At 36.1% G+C, this 25306-nt stretch overlaps 4 long non-coding RNA genes across 5 annotated transcripts; all 4 read right to left on the bottom strand.

Moving 5' to 3' along the window:
• Positions 1-1215: 1215 nt before the first annotated feature.
• Positions 1216-7172, bottom strand: LOC127986358 (uncharacterized). Its single transcript, XR_008160826.1, has 3 exons — positions 7032-7172; positions 2797-2986; positions 1216-2579 (listed from the first exon to the last, which is right to left on the bottom strand). It is a non-coding gene; the product is annotated as an uncharacterized LOC127986358 (long non-coding RNA).
• A 539-nt stretch (positions 7173-7711) lies between these two features.
• Positions 7712-9332, bottom strand: LOC127986351 (uncharacterized). 2 transcript variants are annotated; one of them, XR_008160820.1, is made up of 3 exons: positions 9282-9332; positions 9084-9153; positions 7712-8377 (listed from the first exon to the last, which is right to left on the bottom strand). It is a non-coding gene; the product is annotated as an uncharacterized LOC127986351 (long non-coding RNA). The 2 variants fall into 2 exon arrangements; XR_008160819.1 differs by lacking the exon at positions 9282-9332 and having other exon boundaries at positions 9084-9264.
• Positions 9333-9411: 79 nt separating this feature from the next.
• Positions 9412-10563, bottom strand: LOC127986338 (uncharacterized). Its single transcript, XR_008160802.1, has 3 exons — positions 10375-10563; positions 9665-9918; positions 9412-9507 (listed from the first exon to the last, which is right to left on the bottom strand). It is a non-coding gene; the product is annotated as an uncharacterized LOC127986338 (long non-coding RNA).
• A 7905-nt stretch (positions 10564-18468) lies between these two features.
• Positions 18469-21249, bottom strand: LOC127986369 (uncharacterized). The gene is made up of 4 exons (XR_008160837.1): positions 21141-21249; positions 19947-20010; positions 19576-19763; positions 18469-19372 (listed from the first exon to the last, which is right to left on the bottom strand). It is a non-coding gene; the product is annotated as an uncharacterized LOC127986369 (long non-coding RNA).
• Positions 21250-25306: the final 4057 nt, after the last annotated feature.

Here is a 25306-nt window from a genome sequence, read left to right as displayed (position 1 = left end):
ATGCCACCTTGGCTGAATCTGAGGCATAAGTGAGGGGTTGCAGAGAGAAAATCACCTCACATTGTATAATAAATGATCGACATTCCGTAGGCTCACCGGAGTAATTGGGAGGATTGTTGATGCGTGGTTCAGGGGTGACTGAAGAACGTCCGGTGGCTGTTGACAGTAGGTTACGTTCAGTCTCCATCCGGCGAATGGTTTCAGTTAGCTCAGAGACTTGACTGGCTAAAGTGTCCATGGCATGATGAGCTGCCGCCAGCTTTCCCTGATGCTGTCCGAGCAGCACACCCTGCGCTTCCAAAGCTGAGCGAAACTGCGATTGATCTGCTGGATCCATCCTGGTCAGTGTGTACTGTTAGGGCTGCTGGGAGAAAAAGGGACCCAAGAGCAGATTCGCAGTTTGCCAAAATTTATTGAACAAAAACAGGCAATAGTCCAAAACAAAGACAGTAGTCCAAAACAAAGGCAATAATCCAAAACAAACGCTGACAATCAGCAACCCGGGAAGGACTCCAAAAACTGGACTGTGTACGGGACTGGGTACACCAAAAAGACAAAAAACAAGATTAAATGAACAAACAGGGCATGACAACTAGGCACAACTTGAGCACAATAGTTTTAAGGACAGTAGTGAAACGGATGGTAGCCAAGACACACTGACAGAGAAGCACAGAAAGAGAGAAGCATAAGTATAGAAGAAAATCAATGTGAAATTGAGAGACAGGTGTGTGTGTGTGAGCTGGAACACTAATTAGGATGAGGTGCAGCTGTGAAGACAGAGTGAGTGGAATTAACCACTTTAGACATAACACAACAGAAGTCCTGATGATCAAACCAGTGTCCTGACAACATCACATTTAAAGTTTCCATAGCTATCGTCGCTCTGTTGAGAATGTCTCTAGTCTTAATCAACTCCAATAATTCAACTTTAATAAGAAAGGTTTGGGGTTAATCAACTGAAAGTTCTGGGATTAGCTAACAGTAAGTTCACTGTGTTTTCTGGAATACACCCGGCTAAATATCTATATTAATGATTAAATCAATATACAGGATGTCATTTTGAATGAAACCATCCAAGTGTCATTATCTTATGGCAACATATCTTCTGGTGCAAGCTTTATTACTGATAGAGGATTATAAAGGTAAAATATGATACAGTATATCATGTACAGAGATTAAAGCTTAAACTGTAGAAATGATGCAGTAAACTATAACATCTACAGCTGTGTGTTACAAACACTTTCTCTCTTTAGAAAGAGGTTGTTCCTTTTGTCTAACAGCAGAATATTTATCAAATTCAGACACTTATTGAGTCGTGTATGTCTTTTATTATCAGTTTATTAGATAAGATATGCAGTAGTAGATGAATGTGTTATACTGTATGGTTTTTCATATAGTGCATATTTTTATATATAAATTGCTGTATGCCACACTATATTCATTTAAAACACTGAAAATAATGATTTATTATTTCTTCACAATGTATTATAAACTTTAGAGAATAGTTAAATATGAACTGGAATTAAATTATTTGTATAATCTGTACTACTGAAGGAATAACACTGATTTATTATATTGTTAATCCAGAGCTTGTTGAAATGACCTTTTGTAAAGTTCTGCCTGAGATACTCTAACCAACAGATCTTCATCCTGGCAGACGTTTTCAGAAGTGTTTCAGTGACCTACTGCTGCGTTTGCATGCGCGACCTTGAAGTGTGAAGCATACTTTATTGTCCTGTCTGCTGTCTGTGAAAGTCAGTAGTTAAGCTTTGAGTCTGTAACACAACGTAATTTCCCAGCAGCTCCAGAACTGTGTGGTCATGTGACATTTACAGCTCCGGTGATTGGCTCAAGTCAAATGTAGCAGAAGAAAGCCAGATAACATTGTAACACTATTAAATACAATGCATAGTGAATATTACTTCTTGTTAGTGTGAAAATACAAATGTATATTGTACAAAATAAAAATGGTATAAAATAATTTACAAATATGACTATATATTTGCATGAATATATTGTGGCTCAGTGGGAGGCAGTGTTGTCTCACAGTAAATGATTACAGTGTGAGAACTGGTTTAGTTTGTAGTTTTTCTGTGATTGTACTTGGTCTCTTGTCTTATCTTGTGTTTCCATCAGCTACCTCAGTTTCCTCAATCCAAAGGTGAACTGAAGTCATTTAACAAGATGTGTGTTTGTTTTGTTTGTACTTGGTCTTGTCTTATCTTGTGTTTTCACAGAGTGTCTCCATGTCTTAAATGATATAAATCACTGTCAAATCCAGGGAACTGTGATGTGCTGAGTGTTGTCAGTAAAGTGCAGAATACAGACACAGATCCGAGGAAGAGTCTGTTTCTGATCAGATGAGTCTGAGAAAGAGTGCAGGATCTGAACAGACTGAGTTAATGGAGTCTGTGTGATGATCTTCAGTCATTAGTAGCTGGACTCTCCTGATGATGATGATGATGATGATGAAGATCAGGTCTTCAGCTGCTGGTGTCTCACTGATGTTATGTGTTCTTGAGAACACGATGAAGAGTTTTGGTTTGATTTGACAGCAGAATCATCTGGATCATCTCAGACTAGAAATCACAAATATATATCAGATTATCCTCAAATACATTGTTTGGTATTTATAATGTTTATAATGTTCTTGAACAAGAACCAATCTGTCAATTACACACAATCACACATCTGTAAAAATTAATTCATCTGTGACTGCAGAACATCTGATGAATCTGATAAATGTGAAAATGATTTCTAGCAAAACTAAAAGGTCCACAATAAACACACACTTACGCTTTGGTTTTAATTTCTCCATACTCTTCCATCTAACAAGTCTTTTTCTTCTTTTCTCTTGTGATCCACAGGTTTGTGTCTCATTTCTATCCTCCATTTCTCTCTCTGTGCTGTTGTTTCTTCCTCGTCTGTGGTTTCTAATGATCCAGCAGTTTTCTCTCATTACTCCTGTTCTACACAACATCTGAATCTGTTAAAACACACAGATCACAAACACATTGTGTTAAAACACATCAGTTAAAGCCAGTGGGTTCAGTTCAGGAGCAAGTTCAGATGATACTGTCTTCTGTGTGTTTATAGCAGTCACATAATTATCAACAGTTAACTGGAAATAAACTGACTCCCAGCTGCAATGTACTAACATTTAAATTCATAATTTGACACAATTCACTTACTATGCTGTACATACATTGTACTTATAAGGATATAATAATAATAATCATAATAAAACTTCATTTTGAAATTAATGGAATTTATTTCTGTAAATCCATCTGGAAATATACTGATAACCTTATAACTACCACTTAACCCACTCTTAACCATAACCAGACCACTAAACCTGTCTAACCTAACCATATCAGCCTCAACAGCATTACAGTATGAAGATAAAGTACACTGTACATGACTATTAGTGCTTTTGGTGTAACTACATCTGAAAGACACCTAATATAACGTAGAAGCAGAAAACTAATTCAAGACACAGTTAATCATTCAGTTTTGAGTTTAGCTCTCAAAAGACAGAAGAGAGGAAAATGAAAGGTACACTTTACCCTAAAATCATCATTCTGTCATTTGTTTACATTGATCACTCATGATTAGTTGTAGTATGATGTATGCATATGGTAAGTGTGCATTTTGACATTTCACTTTCATACTAAAATCCATCAGTAATGAATGAATGAATTAATAAAAACTTCACAAAAAAAGAAAAGATAAATAAACATGTTTTAATTACCTTGTCACGAGCTGAGGAGATGAAAGATACAATATCTCTGCTGTGTTTGAGCTTTATGAGCTTCAGTATAAGGATCTGAACCTTTATAACCACAGACTCAGCACAACCAGCCAATCAGAGCTTGGTTTCAGGAGGTTGCTCTTGCTGATTGGTTGGTTCACAGCACAGAAAACAGAACAAAGAACCAGTCCACATTTCAAAGTACACAATTCTAAACTGAACCTAGCTGATTTTTTTTTTATATATATATTTCTTTGTTTTGAAATGTTGAGACAGCTATGTTACCTATTGGAAAAGTGCGGTATCTATAATTCAACCAAAAGTCAAATTTATTTTCATTATTTTCCTTTCTTTTGCACACACATATTTCAAGTAAAACTTAAGAATGGAATTAATTAAATTATGTAATACACAAAGTAGACAGTCTGTTATTTTTTAAAGATAATATGCTCATTCAATAAAATGAATAGCTAAATGATCTCAGAGAGCTCAATACATGGTGCACCACACACAATGAAGGTAACAATCAGTAAACAGTGTCTGAGTGTGAATGGGTCATTTTGAGTAGAAAAAAAAAAAACTCCTAAAAACAAAACTAAAAAAAAAAAGCAACCATAAAACAGTGTAAATACTACTCGAAGAAAGTTAAATAAAATAAGCTTTTTAATTATTCATGCCCCAGGGCATGATGGGAAATACAGGATCATAACTGCAATTTACCTAAAGAATCCTTTTAAACAGAACAAACAATTAAAGCTGCAAGCAGCGATGAACGGGCCCTCGCACCCGGGCTCACCACCCGGTGCCCATAGGAGGAACCGTGAACGTTGGGCCATATGCTTATAAAATAGTAAATATTTTTGCCACATTTCCTGCTGCCACATGTGGCGTTATGATTATAACTGAATATCGTCATGTAAATGTCTTTAGGCCAGGACTCTTACCAAACATGCAAAGTTTCAGGCAGATCAGACATCTCATGTTTAAGTTAGTATGAAATAAGTCATTCCTGTTGCCAGCAGGCGTCGCCATACTTATAATTGAATATTGGACTTTAGTTGTGTTCAGGCCAGGACTCTTATAAAACATGTGAAGTTTGGGTCAGATTGGGAATTGTATGCATGAGTTACAACAACTTCCTGTTTCATTGTATTAATAGCATCCTTTAGCACATAGTAAGTGTTGTTAGAATGTTTGAAAATATTTCTAGCATGATTAGCACACAATGGCAAATTGTATGGTGTTGCAAATAATGCATAAAATTGTTAAACATGACACCTGTTCCTGTTGCCAGCAGGTGGGGCTATGACTATAACTGAATACGGGCATGCTGATGTGTTCAGTACGGGACTCTTGTCAAAAGTTTGGGGCAGATCGGACGTTGCTAGCTTGAGTTACAACAACTTCCTTATTCAATGCCTTAGTAGAATGCTTTAACACTTAGCAAAGTGTTGCTAGCATGTTTTATTATGCCTCTAGCATGTTGCCAGCCTATTTAACACTTATTGACAATTTTTAATTTGTTCTTAGAAGTCCATAACAGTGTTAACCTTGTCACTTCCTGTTACCAGCAGGTGGCGCTATGACTATAACTGAATTTGGCCATGGGTGTTTGTTCAGGACAGAACACCTATCACATGTGTGAAGTTTGGGGAAGATCGGACATTGCTTGCCTGAGTTACAGCAACTTCCTTTTCACTACATTATTAGCATGCTTTAGCACTTAGCTAATGTTGCTAGCATGTATTAGTATGTATCTAGTATGTTGCCAGCCTATTTAACACTTGTTTACACTTTTTAATATGTTCCTAGGAGTCTGTAACAGTGTTAACCTTGTCACTTCCTGTTACCAGCAGGTGGCGCTATGACTATTACTGAATTTGGTCATGGGTGTTTGTTCAGAACAGAACACCTATCACACGTGTGAAGTTTGGGGAAGATCGGACATTGCTTGCCTGAGTTACAGCAACTTCCTCTTTCACGGCGAAACATCAAACTTTGTCAGGCCGCCAGGGACACACCCCTTGACGAAAACTCAATTGTGACTGGTAAAGAATGAATTTCATTTGTTCATTCTCTGGAGTGGGGATAAACATACGTCTGTTAATTTGCTCACACACACACACACACACACACAAACACACATTTTGTGAAAAGTGGGGACATCCCATTGGCGTAATGGTTTTTATACTGTACAAACTGTATATTCTATGGCCCTTCACCAACCCTACCCCTAACCCTAACCCTCACAGGAAACTTTGTGCATTTTTACTTTCTCAAAAAAACTCATTCTGTATGATTTATAAGCGTTTTGAAAAATGGGGACATGGGTTATGTCCTCACAAGTCACCCTCTCCTTGTAATACCTGTGTCATACCCATGTCATTATAGAGCTGTGTCCTGATATGTCACAAAAACAAGAGCACACACACACTCACACACACACACACACACACATGAATGTGCACGTACAGACATGCACACACACACAAAGGCACACATGCACAAAAACACACAAAATATGCTCATACACTCCCCATATTCACACATATTTATTGTTGCAGTCATTCATTTAAAATAAAACTGTTGTTGTGGCATATCACTTGGAGTACCCTTAGTTTTTGTATATTTTGTCTACCTGTTACAACTTACCCCAGTATGTGTTACAACCTACCCCAGTAGTGGGGTAGGTTGTAACAAAGGACCACCTTGTATTTGTCATCATCTCACAAAGTCTGTGATATAGTTGAATAAATTTAAATTGTTGCCATTTATAGTATAAACATGTGGGTACTTTGCCTAGAAGTTTTAGACGTTTAGCCCACAAAAAAAGGTTATTTTAGGCGCTGAAGAAAAAAGTGTTACAACCACACCCGGTCTCCCCTAATGAAGAAACGAAGTTACGTTTAAGTTATGTTTTTCCTTTGTTTTATTTTGTTATTTGCAATGCCAGATGGACAATAAATGGATTGGCATATCCGACTTTTGTTCGCCATATTTCTCTTTCCTATCAGTTTAATTATCCTGCAAGTTTTTATTTCTCCATATTTGCTCTCCGATGCCATATTGTCTTGTAAATTCTGCCTTTGTTCTGTTTCTGTTCCAAAACGTTCAGAGATTCAATGTAGAGTTAAGAGAAGTTTTAATTTGTTGTTCATATTGCGTAATACAGGTTTACATTGCACAAACATAAATGTCCAGATTGAGATTAATTAATGAATACAAATAACTATACAAAACAATAAAAAAGATGTTTTAATTAAAAAAGTGTTTTAATTACCTTGTGTTGAGCCAATAAGAGGAATCATCATGCAGCTCTGACATCTGAACTACATGGGGAGCCTTTTTAAATGAACAAAAGGAGGAACTTCAATCCTACTTCTCTATTTTAATATGACCGAAATCACACACTTAACTCACGCCTCAGTTTCTGTTCCACAACCTTTGTCCTGTCACGATGTATAATACACTCTAAAAACTGCTGGGTTGAAAACAACCCAATTTGGGTTATTTTGACAACCCAGCGCTGGGTCAAAAAGGGACGAACCCAGCGCTGGGTTGTTTTAACCCAACCAGTTGGGTTATCATATTTAACCCAGCCTGCTGGGTTGCCTTTTTTATGGTTTAAAATGACTATATTGCAGGGTTTAAAAAAACAGAGCGGGTGTTTTTTTTATCACTGTATTTCAGAAGGAAAACTACTGTATTTAGAAAATGTTCGATATCATTTCGCATGTGCTTGATAAGGCAGCGTTTGTGAGCTCAGCACCGCTCTGCAGCCGTTACCGGAGAAACCTACCTCCCGCTCTTAGCGCCTCCTGCTGGCAGAAAATAAACTCGCAGAGTGCAGCCATGTGGGGAAACAATGCATTTCTACGTTAAAATTAACCCAAATTGAGCTAGGCATTAAACCTACAAATGTTGGTCATTTTAAATATAACTTTTACACACAAATAATAATTACCAAAAGGAAAATATTTATTAAAAACAAGAGAAAAGTCAAAAAGTAACATGTTAGAAGAAATGCAGAAAAGGATGGCATTAACAGCTACAGAGTTCATAAACATAGCATTGAACATTTGATGAATATAACTTAAGATCAAATTGGACTTTGTTCAATTGTATATATTGTAGAAAAATATACGAAAACACAATAAATTTACAATTAGTTAGTTTTTTTTCCAACTATTCTGGCATGACAGTACACAAATAAATCACAACATTAACTTTGATATTATAACCTTTAACAGATGCATGTGTGTGTGTGTGTGTGTGTGTGTGTGTGTGTGTGTGAAAGAATGTTAGCAGGTCTATGAATGACAGAGTGTAAACTTTTCTACTAAACACAGAAAAAGCATTTAACTTTTTTTTTTTTAACAAATTATACACTTACAGTTTGTTTCATAGTCCATTAATACAGATCATGCATCACGGTCAATTTTCATGATCTCTTTAGCATAACTGATGTAATCATGAAGAAACCCCATCAGCACAACATCTGACATCATCTACATCATCCAGGGCAGCGTCCTCCTTTAAAACCACCGCTGCATCAGTTTAGGGGAAAGAAGATTCTCCTCTCTGACCAGGATTCATCCCAGTCACCGCCTGTTCTTCATCAGTGGCCTAAGAGAAACAAATTTGAAAAAATTAAACATTTAATTAAACTATCCATTTTCAGGTAGAGGTGTATTCACATCCGTAAGGATAGGTAAATAATCGGTGTTAAAGTTTCAACACTTTGTGCGGTTGTTTAATGTCTGTCTATCACAGCTCTCATGAAGTCTATAATGGCAGCACTAGTGTGAGGACATGCGATATTGTTTGAATAAATATTGCTTTCAGAAAGCTTCTTTACTGAAACATTAAAACAGACATGACATTCACATACCTCACAAATGTTCATGTACATGGAGGGCTGCTCTCGAAACAATTGGTTCACCAAATAATTATAATGTTTATAATTTACTCTCCCCATGTTTTTCCAGACTCATACAAAATCTGCAATTTTTTTGGAAAACGTATGAATATATTTAATTTTATCTTTTTGTGTCCCCCATTGCTGGTCTGGGAGACCAGTATTTTATTTTGAACATACATGTTTGCTATCATATAATTTAAGATGTATTCATATATAAATATCAGAATTTACTTCTACAATAACTCTATATTTATGAAGCTTGAAAATACTGATTATCTAAACTATAAATGGATTAACAAATATTATGAGAAAACTAAAAATATATTAATTTATGTTGTAAAGACAGACAAAAGTCTTATAGGTTTGGAATGACATGAGGGCAAGTAAATGATTTTTTTGTGTGAACTTTACCTCTAAGAGCGAAGACCAAGAATAATGACTCTCCAAATCAGACAAGACAACTCCAAACTTGGTTTGATTTCTGCAATAAAAAACACAGACATCAATGGTCTTAATGAAATGAGCACGTAATCACACTGTTGTTGCATCAAAATGTGAAGTAAACTGGCAGGAGACAACAGAAAAATGTATTTTCTAAAAATAACTTACATAAAATCTCAAGGGAATGATGATCTCCCATGTCTCTTGCTTTTAACATCTACAAAAACAAAAAACAAACATTATTTTACTCTAAGTAAAAAAACAACAACTGATAACATGAAATTATGAAGTTTACTTGCCTTAAACGATCTTTCCCTCTCTTCAGAAGAAGCTGAGAAAACCACCTCCTCACACAAGCAGACTTCTGTGTCCTTAACTCCAGTTAGTTTGAGTTCTGCAAAGAGGGGCATCAATGGTTTCAATAAAATATTAACATATACATACATATATAAAATCACACTGTTTTTGCATCAAAATGTGAAGTTAACAGGCAGGACACAACAGAAACATACATTTTCTAAAAAAAAAAAAGTAATAATAATTTAACTTACATCAGTCTCAAAAGAATGAAGTTATCTTGTCTCTGGATTTCAACATCTAAAAAAAAACACACATTATTTTAGTCTTAGTAAAAATAAAGATAACTTGATGTTATTCTGAAGTTTACTCTCCTTAAACCGTCTGTCCCTCTCTTCAGAAGAACACCTCCTCCTCATCCTCACACAGGTCTGAGACTCCTCACACAAACAGCTTCTGTGTCTTTAACTCTCAGCGCGAGGACAATGAAGACAGGAGCTGGACAAGTCTGAAATATTACATGTAAAACATACTTTTAACAGTTACCACTTCAACAGCCTCAAAATAATTATGCTAGTCTTTACTACACAATGCCGTTTCCTTTAGGAGACAAACATACATTCAGTTTAACCGCGAAAAAAAAAGACAAATTCACATGAGCGTAACCGTGACCATAACCGTCTGTTAACGCCTCAAAGAGAACAGATAATGTAAAATCTTATGTAAATATGACAAAATACATTCACAGACGTTATATTAAAAGTACATCCTCCGTTCAATAACGTTACATGAGGCAGTTAAGACCTCCGTGTCCGAGGCGAAAACCGCGTCCGTTTTTTTTATATAACGTTAGATATAACGTTAAGCTCCTTTGTTTCCGCCTTTCATAAAACCTTCCGCCTTTCATACAACCGGGTAAACAATAAAAGATAACTTTACATTTTGAATATTTAACGTTACTTACCATAGTCTTTCACTCGCTTCTCGCTTCTATCACGCTGAGAAAATGGCGGCTGCTCGCACTGGAGAGACGTACGATTTTGACGTGACGTGCGTGCTCTCCTTCACGTCCGCGTCCTCAACCCACCCCGCTGGGTTAAAAAAAAGAGTTATTTTCAACCCAAACTTGGGTTAAAACATCCCAAAGTCCTATCCAACGGCCTCAACCCAGCAGTTGGGTTGAAAAAACAACCCAGCGTTTTTTAGAGTGTAGAACAATCATTATATCTGCACTGTTTACGTTACTGGTTTGCTCTCTACCATGTGCTGCTTTACTTATCTTTCTTTTTACATGATTTGTATAGTTTTAATGTTTTATTATCTGTATTTAATGTTCTGCTGTTAATGTTATCTGTGTGCACCAAGGGTCTGAGAGTAACACAATTTCAATTCTCTGTATGTATCTACTGTACATGTGGAAGAATTGACAATAAAGCAGACTTGACCTGCTATGACATTTACATTAGAGACCAGCGGAATTTCAAAAGAACAAATACAATAGAATAAAAACATACAAAATTAAACAAACTGTGCTTTAATGTTTTTTTATGCAAGTCTCGAGCAGTATGATTATTTCATTTATTCACTATACCATTTACTAATAATGTCTCATTTCAGTTTATTTTTGTATTTATTGCAGTTTATATGAAAAGGTTCATGTAGCGTGGTACAGAAATGAATAATCAAATGTAAAATAAAATATAGCCCGCTGTCACTTTAAGTGCCGTTAAACGCGTATTTTCATTCTCAACTCTTTACATTCATTTATTACATGACCGACGAACGTATACATGAATGATAACTAAGCGCAGCATTTTGACACATTTTTGCGTGTTTTGGAGCGTTTAAGAGCGCACCTTGAGTAAAATATGACTTTAAATGTCCGTGTTCTGTTCTGTTTCTGGGAGCTTATATCTTACTGAGCAGCGCAAGTCCTCTTTCACGCTTTTAAAAACAGAATAAATATACTTCGATCATTCAAGCATGTCCCATTTTGCAAATGTTACTTTACACGATTTTACTGATTTGCACGGGAAATTGGGCTTTTATGGAGGAACGAAAGCGTAGCCCTAAAATAAGGACATTAATTTGTAGGTCCTACGTTGAATCTTAAAAGTATATAGCCTACAATGTGTACAGGGTACTTGCAAATAATATAATATTATTAAAATACTTGAGTGTACCTAAAGAGAGACACATCCATGACTGTTTCTGTCAATTCTGTGCTGAATGTTTGTAATATTGTAATCATTGTTTGTTTCTATATTTCTTGTTGATTTAAGTATGGGAGAAACACATGAAGACAGAAGAGTAAAACACTGAGCCTTGAGCAGCTGCAGTGAAATAAGAGAGAACAGATGAATATCAGTCAAGATACAAACAGTGGATGATATGGGACTCGACATCACAGGCTTTACCAGCTTTACTTACATTTATTAGAAACATTTATTCATTTTAATTACAAATCTGCTGCTTGAAACACCGCTGCTTGATCAGGTCTTCTGTGTGATTACAGAGTAAAAATCTGTGAAAGGGAAAAACATGTTGGAAACTGCGTTCTGAAACCAGAGGTGAGTCAAAACCACAGCACTGTGGGGGAAACAGAGTCAGTAAATGACACACAAACCACAAACCACTTGTTTAACAGCATGAATAACCTAAAGACCATGTAGATGTGTTTATTCGTTATTGAACTTTGTGTCATCTAAATCATCCTTACATATTTACTGATTGTTCTTTTTTTTTTTTTCATGTCATAAAGTTCCAGATTACTCAGATGAATCAGACGTCCTGCAGTCACAGAAGACTGTTTACAGATCCGTGAGATTGAATAACTAAAGGATGAATTATAAATTGAGAACATAAAACCCTATAAATCCAGCACAAGAATAATCTGATATATGTTTGTGATTTCTAGTCTCTTGTGAAGACCTGGACATTATCCTTGATCACCACATCAGCTCCTGAACTCATCTGATCACAAACAGATCTGTGTCTCACTGCTGCACTTCACTGACATCATTCTGCATGAACACTCAATCTCTGCTTCTGTCTTGTTTTACCCCAATATTCTTAACATATATATTTTTTCTGAGTTATTAACTGAATAAGATTCATCTAGCCACAATTTCCTTTGGCATTAAAGACAAATACTTGTATTTCTGTGTAGCAGCTTTGAAATGAGATGGATAGTGACAAATGCTCTAAAAATAAAATGACAATCAAGAATGTTTGTATCACACTGTTAGCATAAACTGCTAAATGAGTCTAAAGCTGACAACAACAAAATGAAAACAACTGTTAAATCTTGTATTATTACACATCGCATTGAAGTACATCTTATCAGTTCTTATTTTTCCCAGTGTAATATTCATGTTTTTCTTCCAGCATTTCAGTCATTGCTCACAATAAATGAGCTCTGTCACACTTTCTCTGCTTGCACCACTCTTCTCTCCTCTTATGAAATATGAGAGCACCAGAATGAATTATGGCTTCTACAGTCCCTTATTTTTATTTTCAGTTCATTCCTAGGTTACAAAGTAGCTTTTTGTCACCATGGTCACTGATTAAAACTGTTAGTTAGTTTTCATATTTACACTCCTGAGTTTCTGCTTTTTGTCTCTGGGTCTTGTCTTTATTTTGCCCAGACAGGGTTGTTCCATGCATCTGATGATCTGCATCTTGTTTTTGGATTGTTTTTTTAATGGTATTATGAGTATGTTAACTAATAATTAACAGTTTAAGATTTGCTTTGGATAAGTTTAAGTTTGAAATTTTCATTGAATATTAAGTCAAGTCAAGTCAAGTCAAGTCACCTTTATTTATGTAGCGGTTTACACAAAATACATTGCGTCAAAGCAACTGAGCAATTAGGAAAACAGTGTGTCAATAATGCAAAATGACAGTTCATCATTGAATTCAGTGATGTCATCTCTGTTCAGTTAAATAGTGTCTGTGCATTTATTTGCATTCAAAATCAACGATATCGCTGTAGATGAAGTGACCCCAACTAAGCAAGCCAGAGGCGACAGCGGCAAGGAACCGAAACTCCATCGGTGACAGAATGGAGAAAAAAACCTTGGGAGAAACCAGGCTCAGTTGGGGGGTCAGTCTTCTGACCAGACGAAACCAGTAGTTAAATTCCAGGTTGCAGCAAAGTCAGATTGTGCAGAAGAATCATCTGTTTCCTGTGGTCTTGTCCGGGTGCTCCTCTGAGACAAGGTCTTTACAGGGGATCTGTATCTGGGGCTCTAGTTGTCCTGGTCTCCGCTGTCTGTCAGGGATGTAGAGGTCCTTTCTATGTGCTGATCCACCACCGGAATAAGAGAGAAACAAACTAATATTATAGTAGATGCCATTCTTCTAATGATATAGCAAGTACATAGGGTGTTATGGGAAGTGTTCCTGGTTCCAGTTTACCTAATTTTGATATTCTAGGTATTATCAGATTGCCTGAGTTTTGAGAATGTAGCAGATGTAGAGGAGTATAATGTAAAAGGAGCTCACTCAGATACTGAGGTGCTAAACCATTCAGGGCTTTATAAGTAATAAGCAATATTTTAAAATCTATACGATGTTTGATAGGGAGCCAGTGCAGTGTGGACAGGACCGGGCTAATATGGTCATACTTCCTGGTTCTAGTAAGAACTCTTGCTGCTGCATTTTTGGACTAGCTGTAGTTTGTTTACTAAGCGTGCAGAACAACCACCCAATAAACAATTACAATAATCTAACCTTGAGGTCATAAATGCATAGATGAACATTTCTGCATTTGACATTGAGAGCATAGGCCTTCATTTAGACATATTTTTGAGATGGAAAAATGCAGTTTTACAAATGCTAGAAACGTGGCTTTCTAAGGAAAGATTGCGATCAAGTAGCACACCTAGGTTCCTAACTGATGACGAAGAATTGACAGAGCAGCCATCAAGTCTTAGACAGTGTTCTAGGTTATTATATGCAGAGTTTTTAGGACCTAATTAACACCTCTGTTTTTTCAGAATTTAGCAGTAAGAAATTACTCATCATCCAATTTTTTATATCGACTATGCATTCCATTCGTTTTTCAAATTGGTGTGTTTCACCGGGCTGCAAGGAAATATAGACCTGAGTGTCATCAGCATAACAGTGAAAGCTAACACCATGTTTCCTGATGATATCTCCCAAGGGTAACATATAAAGCGAGAAGAGTAGCGGCCCTAGTACTGAGCCTTGAGGTACTCCATACTGCACTTGTGATCGATATGATACATCTTCATTCACTGCTACGAATTGATGGTGGTCATATAAGTACGATTTAAACCATGCTAATGCACTTCCATTAATGCCAACAAGGTGATCAAGTCTAAGCAAAATAATCTTGTGGTTAATTGTATCAAATGCAGCACTAAGATCCAATAGAACTAATAGAGAGATACACCCACGATCAGATGATAAGAGCAGGTCATTTGTAACTCTAAGGAGAGCAGTCTCAGTACTATGATACGGTCTAAATCCTGACTGGAAATCCTCACAGATACCATTTTCTACATTTTCTAGTATCTTGGACAGAAATGGGAGATTCGAGATTGGTCTATAATTAACTAGTTCTTTGGGGTCAAGTTGTGGTTTTTTGATGAGAGGCTTAATAACAGCCAGTTTGAAGGTTTTGGGGACATATCCTAATGACAATGAGGATCTATGACTTCTTAAAGCACCTCTTTTAAGAGCTTAGATGGTATAGGGTCTAACATACATGTTGTTGGTTTAGATGATTTAACAAGTTTATACAATTCTTCCTCTCCTATAGTAGAGAATGAGTGGAACTGTTCCTCAGGGGGTCTATAGTGCACTGTCTGATGTGATACTGTAGCTGACGGCTGAATGGTTGCAATTTCACCTTTAATAGTTTTGATTTTAGAAGTAAAGTAGTTCATAAAGTCATTACTGCTGTGGTGTTGGGAAATGTCAACACTTGTTGAGGCTTTATTTTTCGTTAATTTAGCCACTGTGTTGAATAAATACCTGGGGTTATGGTTGTTTTCTTCTAAAAGAGACAAAAGGTAACCAGATCTAGCAGTTTTTAATGCTTTTCTGTAGGATAGGTTACTTTCCCGCCAAGCAATACGAAATACCTCTAGTTTTGTTTTCCTCCAGCTGCGCTCCATTTTTCGGGCTGCTCTCTTTAGGGTGCGAGTATGCTCATTATACCATGGTGTAAGACTGGTTTCCGTAACCTTCCTTAAGCGTAAAGGAGCAACTGTATTTAAAGTGCTAGAAAAGAGAGAGTCCATATTTTCTGTTACATCATCAAGTTGTTCTGAGGTTTTGGATATGCTAAGGAATTCGGATACATCAGGAAGATAACTTAAAAAGCAGTCTTTTGTGGTAGAAGTGATGGTTTTACCATACTTGTAACAAGAAGTAGAATTTAAAATTTTGGCTATATGAAATTTGTACAAAACTAAATAATGATCTGAGAAATCATCACTTGGCTGCATAATTTCAACACTATCAACATCAATTCCATGTGACAGTATTAAATCTAGAGTATGATTTCGAAAATGAGTAGGTCCTGAAACATGTTGTCTAACACCAATAGAGTTCAGAATGTCTGTTCTCTACTATATTGTCTCTGTGTTCGTTTTGGGGTGGTGTTGGTGCAGTGGACAAGACACATTTCTTTGGTGTGAGAGACCAGGGTCCGAATCCACTGTGAGAGACCAATGTGTCGCTGAGCAAGACACTTAACCCCTAGTTGCTTCAGAGACGTGCGACCTCTGACATAGATAAATTAAAATTAAAATGGTGGCCTGTATACAGTAGCCAGTACAAACATAACAGGGGATTTATCATTAACATTGGTTTCTCTGGATAATGTTATATGAAGCACATTACTTCAAACGAGTTATACTTGAAGCCTGCCATCTGAGAAATCCTGAAAATCAGTCTTTGGAGTGGTTTCACAATGTTGATAAGACAAGACATTTAATTAATGATTGATGTATCAGATGTTATTTTGAATATGAATAGCAGCAAGTAACTGTCCATCTGTCTTTCAGTGCTGTCATTCCTTCCATGTGTCATCCAGCAACACAATAATAATGCTAGTGTTATTTAACTTATAATAAGAAATGCATTATAATATAATGCATGTGTAAGGTAGTTTTGTCAAGATCAGGAAGTTCTTACAGTGCAGTGACATTGTGTTCACAGAGCAGTTAGATTAACACAAGCAGCCAATCAGCACTTCAGCCAAAACCACACATCTTTCCGGTTCGGCAGTCGTCATGTTTCCTGTTCTGAATTAAAGCCCTTTGCTGTTCGCAGAATATCAGGGTGTAGCTTCTTTTCAGAAGTGAGGGGGACAGAAATCACACAAACACACACGCACACACACACACTCACACACCCGAACACACACACACACGCACGCACGCACACACGCACACACACACACACACACACACACACACACACACACGCACGCACGCACGCACGCACACACACACACACACACACACACACACACACACACACACACACACACATATTATCCAAAAAAAAAAAAATTATAATAATAATAAAACAATATAAAATGTTAGTCTGAATGCACTGTTTTTTTATTTATTTTATTTATTTTTTTGGATAAAAGTACAAGTACAAGTAAAAAGTACAAGTACAAGTAAAAGCAAGTACATCGGGTGTTATGGGAAATGTTCTCGGTTCCGGTTTACCTAATTAATGCAAACTTCTAATATTTGGAAATTAAAAGTGTATTAGTGTGTTATTTGTAAACTAGGTTAAGAGATGGGTCTTTAATCTACAAACACAATTTCAAAAAAGTTGGAAAAGGGACACTTTACAAATTGTGAATAATTTTTTTTAGGAAACTTTAATTTTCTTTGCTAAGTAAACATGTTATTAATAAAGAATTCTATTCACAGACAAGCAGATGAGTCCAGAATAAGAATGCAATGTGTTTAAGTATGTGTCAAGCATTTTTCTCCCATAGAAAACTATTAGACTAAAAGGAAAACGCATAATGGATTCAAATGTGTTTTAAAAAGAACAAACTCAGTAAACATTTGTAATAAAGCATTCTATTTACAGTCAAGCAGATTATGGGAGGAAAATGCCTAAAGTGTAATTAAACACGTTGCATTGTATATTCTGGGCTCATATCTGCTTGTCTATGAATAGAATGCTTTAATAATAATTATATTATTTTATAAAGTTTACTGAGTTTGGTCTTTTTAAAACACCATTTTAATGCATAAAGCCACATAGACGACTTTCATGTTAAGTGTTTTATAATGTCACAATAATTCATTTGTGAATTCGACTGGTCCTAAAGATTAAATTTGCAGCAGCTAACATCTCGTGATTCAATAAATCAGACATAGTGAGTCAAGTTAACAATAAACAACCATGCATTAAAATGAAGGCTTTGTAAAACTGCACAGCGTTTTTAGCTTTTTTTATAAACATACTCCATCCTACACCAACTACTGGATTTCCTGTATGTCTATGAAAGACGATCAAACCAATCAGAGTAGGTTTGGGGCGGGGCGACACGTGCAACCCCGCCTCCATGGTTAGGCTAAAAACATCTGACTACAAACAGACCTGCATGGGATATTTCTACTTCTCCTCTCTTTGAGAGGCGTGCCTCATCATGCTGTTGTCTTTACTGCCAGAAATCTGATTATCAGCAGGTCGACAGTTGAAGACAGTGCTGTTGAGTCACCAAACCTGTTCTTCAGATTTCTCTCTGATCCCATCACACAACAGTGTCAGAGAGTCAGTGAGATGATGATCCTCCTTCAGCTTCATATCTGAACTCTGATGTCTCTTATTTCTGTTACTGTCTTGAATCTCAAACTAAAGGCTTTTGTGTTTCAAGTGATAATATAGTTGTGCCATGTAATGCTTGAAGATGATGACAACCGCCTGTGTGTATTGGCATTTTCAATCATTCCTCACCTGTACATGGAAACAGGTCAAATACAATTATGTCAAATACTATTTTATTTAAAGGGGTCATCAGATGCCCATTTTCCACAAGTTGACATGATTCTTTAGGGTCTTAAGGACAAGTCTGTAACATAGTTTGGTTAAAATTTCTCAATGGTAGTGTAAAAAACAACAACATATTTTTAACCCTTTCTTTTTCAGAGCACACAGTTTTATTGCATTTTCCTTTAAATGTTAATGAGCTCTGATTACTCCTCCCCCTTTCTTCCGAGCTGCTAAGAAAGGGCGATTTGCAAAGATTCATTAAAAAAACCTTACACTCAATTCTTCTGTTGGTGAAGCTGGATCATGAATGATTCGCGTAAACATAGACACATTTAGGCTAATCAGGAGCACTTAAGATTTAAGTGCATGTAGCATTTTATAGATACAAAAAATATGTACAATATATAAATTTTTCCAGGCCAGAAAACACATTTGGCCTCTACTCTGTACAAATAAGTTCTGCATAGCTAAATATGTCAACTGCACAAATGAAATATACCGAACCATTATCATCTCCAGTGCTTGTTGCATAAATGTAGAATATGGTGAAAACATGAATAATAAATGCATATAAAATAAATGGTATAAACGGTACAAACATATCCAGAAAACAATCTAAAGCATGTAAAAATGTACATGAATATGTGCAAAATTAAAAATATTTTGTAAAAAAAAGTCTCTGTGTCACACAGATGCAGATCAAACATTCATCGAGTTAAATTGTTGTCATTAAAGTGCAGCATTTGAGATAAAGATCTGAGAGAATAGTTAGCAATGGAATCTGTGATGATGATGATGATGAAGATGATGGCGATGATGATGAAGATGATCTGTTTTCAGCTGCTGGTGTCTCAGAGGTCTGGTGTTTGTCCTTGAGAACATCTGAAGGGTTTTGATGTGAGAATCTCACCTCAGCTTTAACTCAGAGCGACTCTTTACAGGCTCATCTAAATCACATTAGACTAGAAATCACAAACATATTCAGAAATTCTCATTGTTTGGAATTTATAGTTAATATGATCAAAATAATACATCAATTAAACAATCACACATCTGTAAATATTGAATTCATCTGTGTCTGCAGAAAGTCAGTCTGATGAATCTCTTTATGGCAGGAGTGTAAAGGTGATATCTAGCATAAGCTCCATAATAAACAAATACTTACATTCTGGATTTATTCTATCCATACTGCTCCGTCTAACAAGTCTCTGTCTGCTTTTCTCTTGAGATCCACTGGTTTGTGTCTCATTTCTGGCCTCTATTTTTCTAATTCTCTTGTTTTTCGCTGTTCTGTGGATTCTCATGCTCCAGCAGTTTTCTGTATGTGTTTTCCTTTCTACACTCCATTTATATCTATTATATAACACAAAGTCAACAGTTTTAAAGTGATATAACATATGATGTGAGTTCAAATCCTGACCAATCAGCTGCACGAACTCAGTGTGATTAGAAGATGCATTAAGATTATAATATTCCTAATAAAAAAAATAAAAAAATACTGCATGTGAAGTATTTTGTACAGTTTTCTCTTCTCACCTCATGTTTGATCCTGTTTGATTGGTTAGATGACACTTTACAGCTCCATCTGGATTGAGAGACACTGAAAAACATTTGGTATAAAACTTCAGGTGTACATTTTCAAAAGTCTTAGTACAAAACTCCATTGTGATGACACTTGATGTCATCCATTTTCAAAACTGATCTTCGGATTTTATTACAGTTAGACATTTTCACTCCACATAATCATTGTTTCAAAATAAGAGATTATTGTCATATTTAATGAGAACGTTTGTGTTGCGAGTGGGGCGGGGCCGAGAGGCGTGGGAACGAGGAGTGAGGCCAGGTGTAGTGATTGAAGATGAGCTGCACCTGCGCCCCACCGCCAGTATCGAGTCCCACGTAGGAGGTGGAGGGATATAAAACTGGAGCGACGACCGTGAAGGAGGAGAGAGGACCAGGCCTGGGACATATTTTATGTTTTGGTTTTTATTTGCGCGCACCAGTCATCCGCGAGGGGCTGGTGCGCCGTTTTGTATTTATTTTTGAATTATTAAAATGTTTTGATTGTGCGCCGGTTCCCGCCTCCTTCTTCCCGATGAATAGGAAGTTTTTATCATTACAGTTTGATTTAAACACTGTTATCCATATCAGAAATTGCTACAGGAATTATAGCTATGGAATTTATGTCGATAGAAATATGTAGATGTGTCGAATGATTAATTGAGCATGATCAGCTGAATTAAATAATGGACAAATGCATTAAACTGAATGAGAAGAGATGCAAAAGAAACATTACTGTAAATGAAATGTTTGTACTGTATAGATGAAACACTTCTTTTCTGTAGTGAAAAGGATCACTGGGTGATTTTGTGTTTTGTACTCGAACAATTGAAAAGATGTAGAAAATTTTGAAGAATGTGCACTTTTGATGAACTGTTGTAATATTAGTGCTAAAAGTTTGGAAATGTAACAGTTACATGTACAAACTGAACCAAAGTAATTAAACAAGCTGTGTCCAAACTGATGCTGAAATTCAGATCCTGTAGATAACAGATAACATGAACTCAACTAAAAGAAAACAAAACATTTCAAAAATTAAAACGTATTTAAACGATACTCGAAATCCAAAGTTTATAAACTCATTCTGAATATATATTATAACAACCAGCATGTAATATATGCATAAAATATATGATCACAGAGGGGTTAAAGATGAAAGTGTGTGATTACCTTGTGATGAGCCGGAAAGTGTGACTGTGAGATCTGTGTGAAACAGGACACACCGTGTTTAACACCCACATGATGTGTGTATCATCTCTGTCTGCAGTACACACCTTCATCTGGCACTGGATTGAGTCAGACTGGTTTAAATGTGGTTTTATTAACAAAGTTCGGGAGAAGCACGATCAGATAATCATCCAATTTGGCACAGGTGCATCTCGTTTAGCTAATCATCTTAAATAGCACGCAAGCGTATATATATCCAGTCTTCCTACCTACTGTCCCACGACAGTTTTTCGGCAACCCTCCTCCACCCCAACTCCTCACTTCTAATCTATTTATCCCAAATTAGGGATAGGGGGAGTAATTTAGGTTCGGACTATGCTCCGGGCCCGGAACCCCTCCACCAGGACAGCACGTCAAAATATGCCTACTATTTGCCTTCAGATTAGATGTAAGGGTGAACTCGTGAATCAGCTGTGTTGTTCACACACTGTTGATATCATGGGCTTATTTCACAAACAAGTAATTACCTTACAGGTACCAGTGCAGAGATTATAACACTGGGAAGATATTTTCTTGAAATCTAGCAGTTGTGTTTTGGACTAACTGTAATTAGTTTATAGAGAGTAGTTAGTTACAATGATCCAGGTGTGAAGTCATCTTTATTGTTAATGTGGTAGTTTATTATCATCAGCATAACTGATGGAAAAGGAAATGAATCCTCTTTGTGTTGTTGTTTATATAACACATCTACTATATTTGACACACAATAATGCCTTACATGTAAACTGTCTGTTAGTATTGTTCATCAGCTCCTCCTCTAAAGCCTGTTTTATTTGTTCATGGAGATTATTATGTGTAGTTAACATCTATTGAAGCTGTAATGGGTTTGATCCAGATGTAGACACACCAGATGTCCGCCCCGCTGCTACTGCTTTCATATCCATATTATTTCACACCTACTCACATATTTAGTTTGGGATCGTTTCACTGATGGGTGTTTGAGACATTCCTGGCTTAACACAGGATTATTATCACTCAACTGAATCTCGTATACTCATCTTGAAGGGTTCTACATCTTTTCTCCACTTTACAGTAAATATATTAGCCAACATGAACTAACAACGATGCTGGACAACTTAGTACCTCTAGCTTACAGCAGTTTTTAATACTAGTAAATTTTCATTTTAACATTTACTCATACATTTTTATAATCAAAAGTTGTAGTTGACATGAATTAACACTGAACAACTGTAAGATTAATACATGCTAAAAAATAAATTACTGCAATTCAATGAAAAGAAAAGAAACCTGATTAAAACACAATCAGTTTCACACACTAACTCTAATGGCAATTAATGGTAGAACAAGTAAGGCTAGATCAAATTTAACTCAAATTCTTGTCGCGCTAAATTATGTGGTTAAAATGGGAAATGGGATTTTTGTGGGTTCCAGTATGTTAATACAGGGGAATGAAGAGACTGATGAGATGGCAAAGAAAGTTAAACACAAGAATGGAGTTGAGAGTAATTTCTGGAAGAGTTGACTGCAAAAACACTGTTCAGGAAAAAATAACACATCTGTGGCCGAAAAAAAAAATAGGAAACAGACATTAATTTGCAATACAGCCAAAACTAAAACACATATTAATCACACATTTAGAGAGGAGGGATAGTGTGGTGATTACTAGGTTAAGATTGGTGCATTGTGCACTGAATTATGGGCTGGCAATAGTTAGCAAGTATCCAGACATAGTGTATGTTTAGTGTATGTATGAGTTTCATCTTCATCTCTTAATTCAACTCTTAATAACAAGGACTATAAAACAACAAAGACTGCTGTGAAATGTTAACACCTCACTAGATTTTATGAGAGAATTTAACCTCTATGAGGAGTTCTTCAGTTGGACTGAGGAGGGCAGCAGTACGCCTTTGATGAGTCGAGTCTGCCGCAACTCTTAATAAGAACATCAACAGTAACATTACCAATAAATTAATATGTGAAACAATATGTAAATCAAACATATAATTCAGTATTGCAGATATACACAGATGGATCTAAAGACCTAGGGACTGGAAGAACAGCAGCTGTAACATATAAATTCAGTATCAAAGTTGCTAGAAGAGTTTCTGATCATGTATCTGTATATACTTCTGAATTATTAGCTACACGTCTTGCACTGCAGTGGGTTGAAGAGGTCCAGCCTAACACAGTTGGGCTTTGTACAGATTCGATGGCAGCTTTGACAAGTTTTACAGAATGAAAAATCATATGCAAAGCAGAACATATTATGGAATTCTACAGAGTATTTATAGGATAAGGCAGTTAAGGTTATTGGTTTATTTCCTTTGGGTGCCAGCTCATGTTGGAGTAGAGGGGAATGAGAGAGTTGATCAGCTTGCAAAGAAGACTTGAATTCCAAATTACAATAAGTAAGCTGAAATAAAAAGATTGATATACAGTATACAGGTATATAGAAATTGAAAAGAAATGGCAAAAAGTTGGGAAAATGGAAGAAAAGGGAGGCAATTGTTTAAGATCCAGGTGGTGTTTGTATAGAGAGAGTTAGTTATAGAAATAAAAGGAAGAATGCTATCTTATCTAGATAGGTAAACATGAAACAGGCAAGTGAGATAAATGTGAACTACCAGAAACAGTTGAGCATGTTTTATTAATATGTATAGCTATGAAAGGGAAAGATAACAGATGTTCCAAGAACTGGAACTGATGGGAATTAATAGTATATCTCTAAAGACATGTTTATGTTATGTTATGGGTTAATGCAATCAAGAGTATATGGAGTAGTGTTTAAATATTTAAAAAAAGACTAGAATTTTTATTTTTTTTTATTTTGTATTTATCTATTTATTAAATTTCTGGTTTAATTTAGAATCTTTTTTAAATAATAATTGAAAAATTCATAGCTGAACTGTGTATGTGTCACACTCCAGAGCAGCAGGTTATGGACATGCACCTTTAACATTGGTTTGCCAATCCGCCAAAAAACTTGAGAGAAGAAGAAGAAGCAGAAGCAGCAGTAGAAGCCACAATATTGCACAGCCTCTTGCTTTGAAATTAAATGATTTTATTCAAAATTACTTGATTACAGAATAATAAGAAATGCTTACCATGGATAACATTTATAATGTGGAAAAGCATATACAGTGCATGCATAATTATAAGTGAGTCAACATTCATATCATATTATTAAGCACTTTTACAAATTACAAACCACATCACTTCACTATTAATTTTGTTTACAAGCATACATCTAAATTGAATTTTTTTTTGTCTTGAAACATGCATGTATCTTTTGTAGCTTCTGAAGGGCAGTACTAAATTAAAAAAATATAATTAGTCAAAATAAGATATATGTACACATCTTGATTCTGTTAAAAAGTTTTCATCCCCTTAAAGGTACAATTTGTAAGATATTTGCAGTAAACTATCCCAAAACCACTAGGCAAGTTTAATATATTTTGTCCAGCTGATTACTAACAATATCTGTAATGTTTTCAACTACTTGTAAATCATGAGAAAATCCCCATCTAAACAGTGACACGGGGCAGTGCAGTCACCTGTCAACGACGTTAGTTACCCTTTGTTACGGCATTTACTGACGTAGAAACCACATGACAACAGTGTGTGGACAAATGCGGAAGTACTAGTGTCTAGCGTCCAGCAAACCACAAGCTTGCTTCAAGCAGTTCCTTATTTACTTCTTCTTGCACGTTTTATGATGGATTGTGTAACTTATTTATGGAACATAATTACTGTTTACCATCTGCCGCTGGTTCTGTCGACAAGGACAGCTCCCGTAAACGTAAGCGTACAGGCCAACCAAACGACCCGAGAAGAGTTTGGGACAAGAGGAGAGAAAGAGCGAGGATTAATATCGGTGTTGCATTTTCTAGATGAAGAGAGCTTCGTGACAAACTTCAACTAGAAAGAGATGCCGATCTCGCTCGTGTTTTACTTGTTTTGATTCGTATCTTTACAGAAAATGTATGCTATTATAACAATCAACAAGAATAGTATAATGGGACATACACGCCAAACACAGGGCATCACTGATCCCGTCTTTGCATTGACTTTGTATGTAATCTACTCGTGCAAATCGTTGAACTCGCATTTAATCCATGATTTATCAAAACAAGTAATTGTAATTGTTT

Source organism: Carassius gibelio, chromosome B21 (genome assembly GCF_023724105.1).
Source record: "Carassius gibelio isolate Cgi1373 ecotype wild population from Czech Republic chromosome B21, carGib1.2-hapl.c, whole genome shotgun sequence".
Classification (NCBI taxonomy): Eukaryota; Metazoa; Chordata; class Actinopteri; order Cypriniformes; family Cyprinidae; genus Carassius; species Carassius gibelio.
This window is presented reverse-complemented; position numbering and strand designations above follow the sequence as displayed.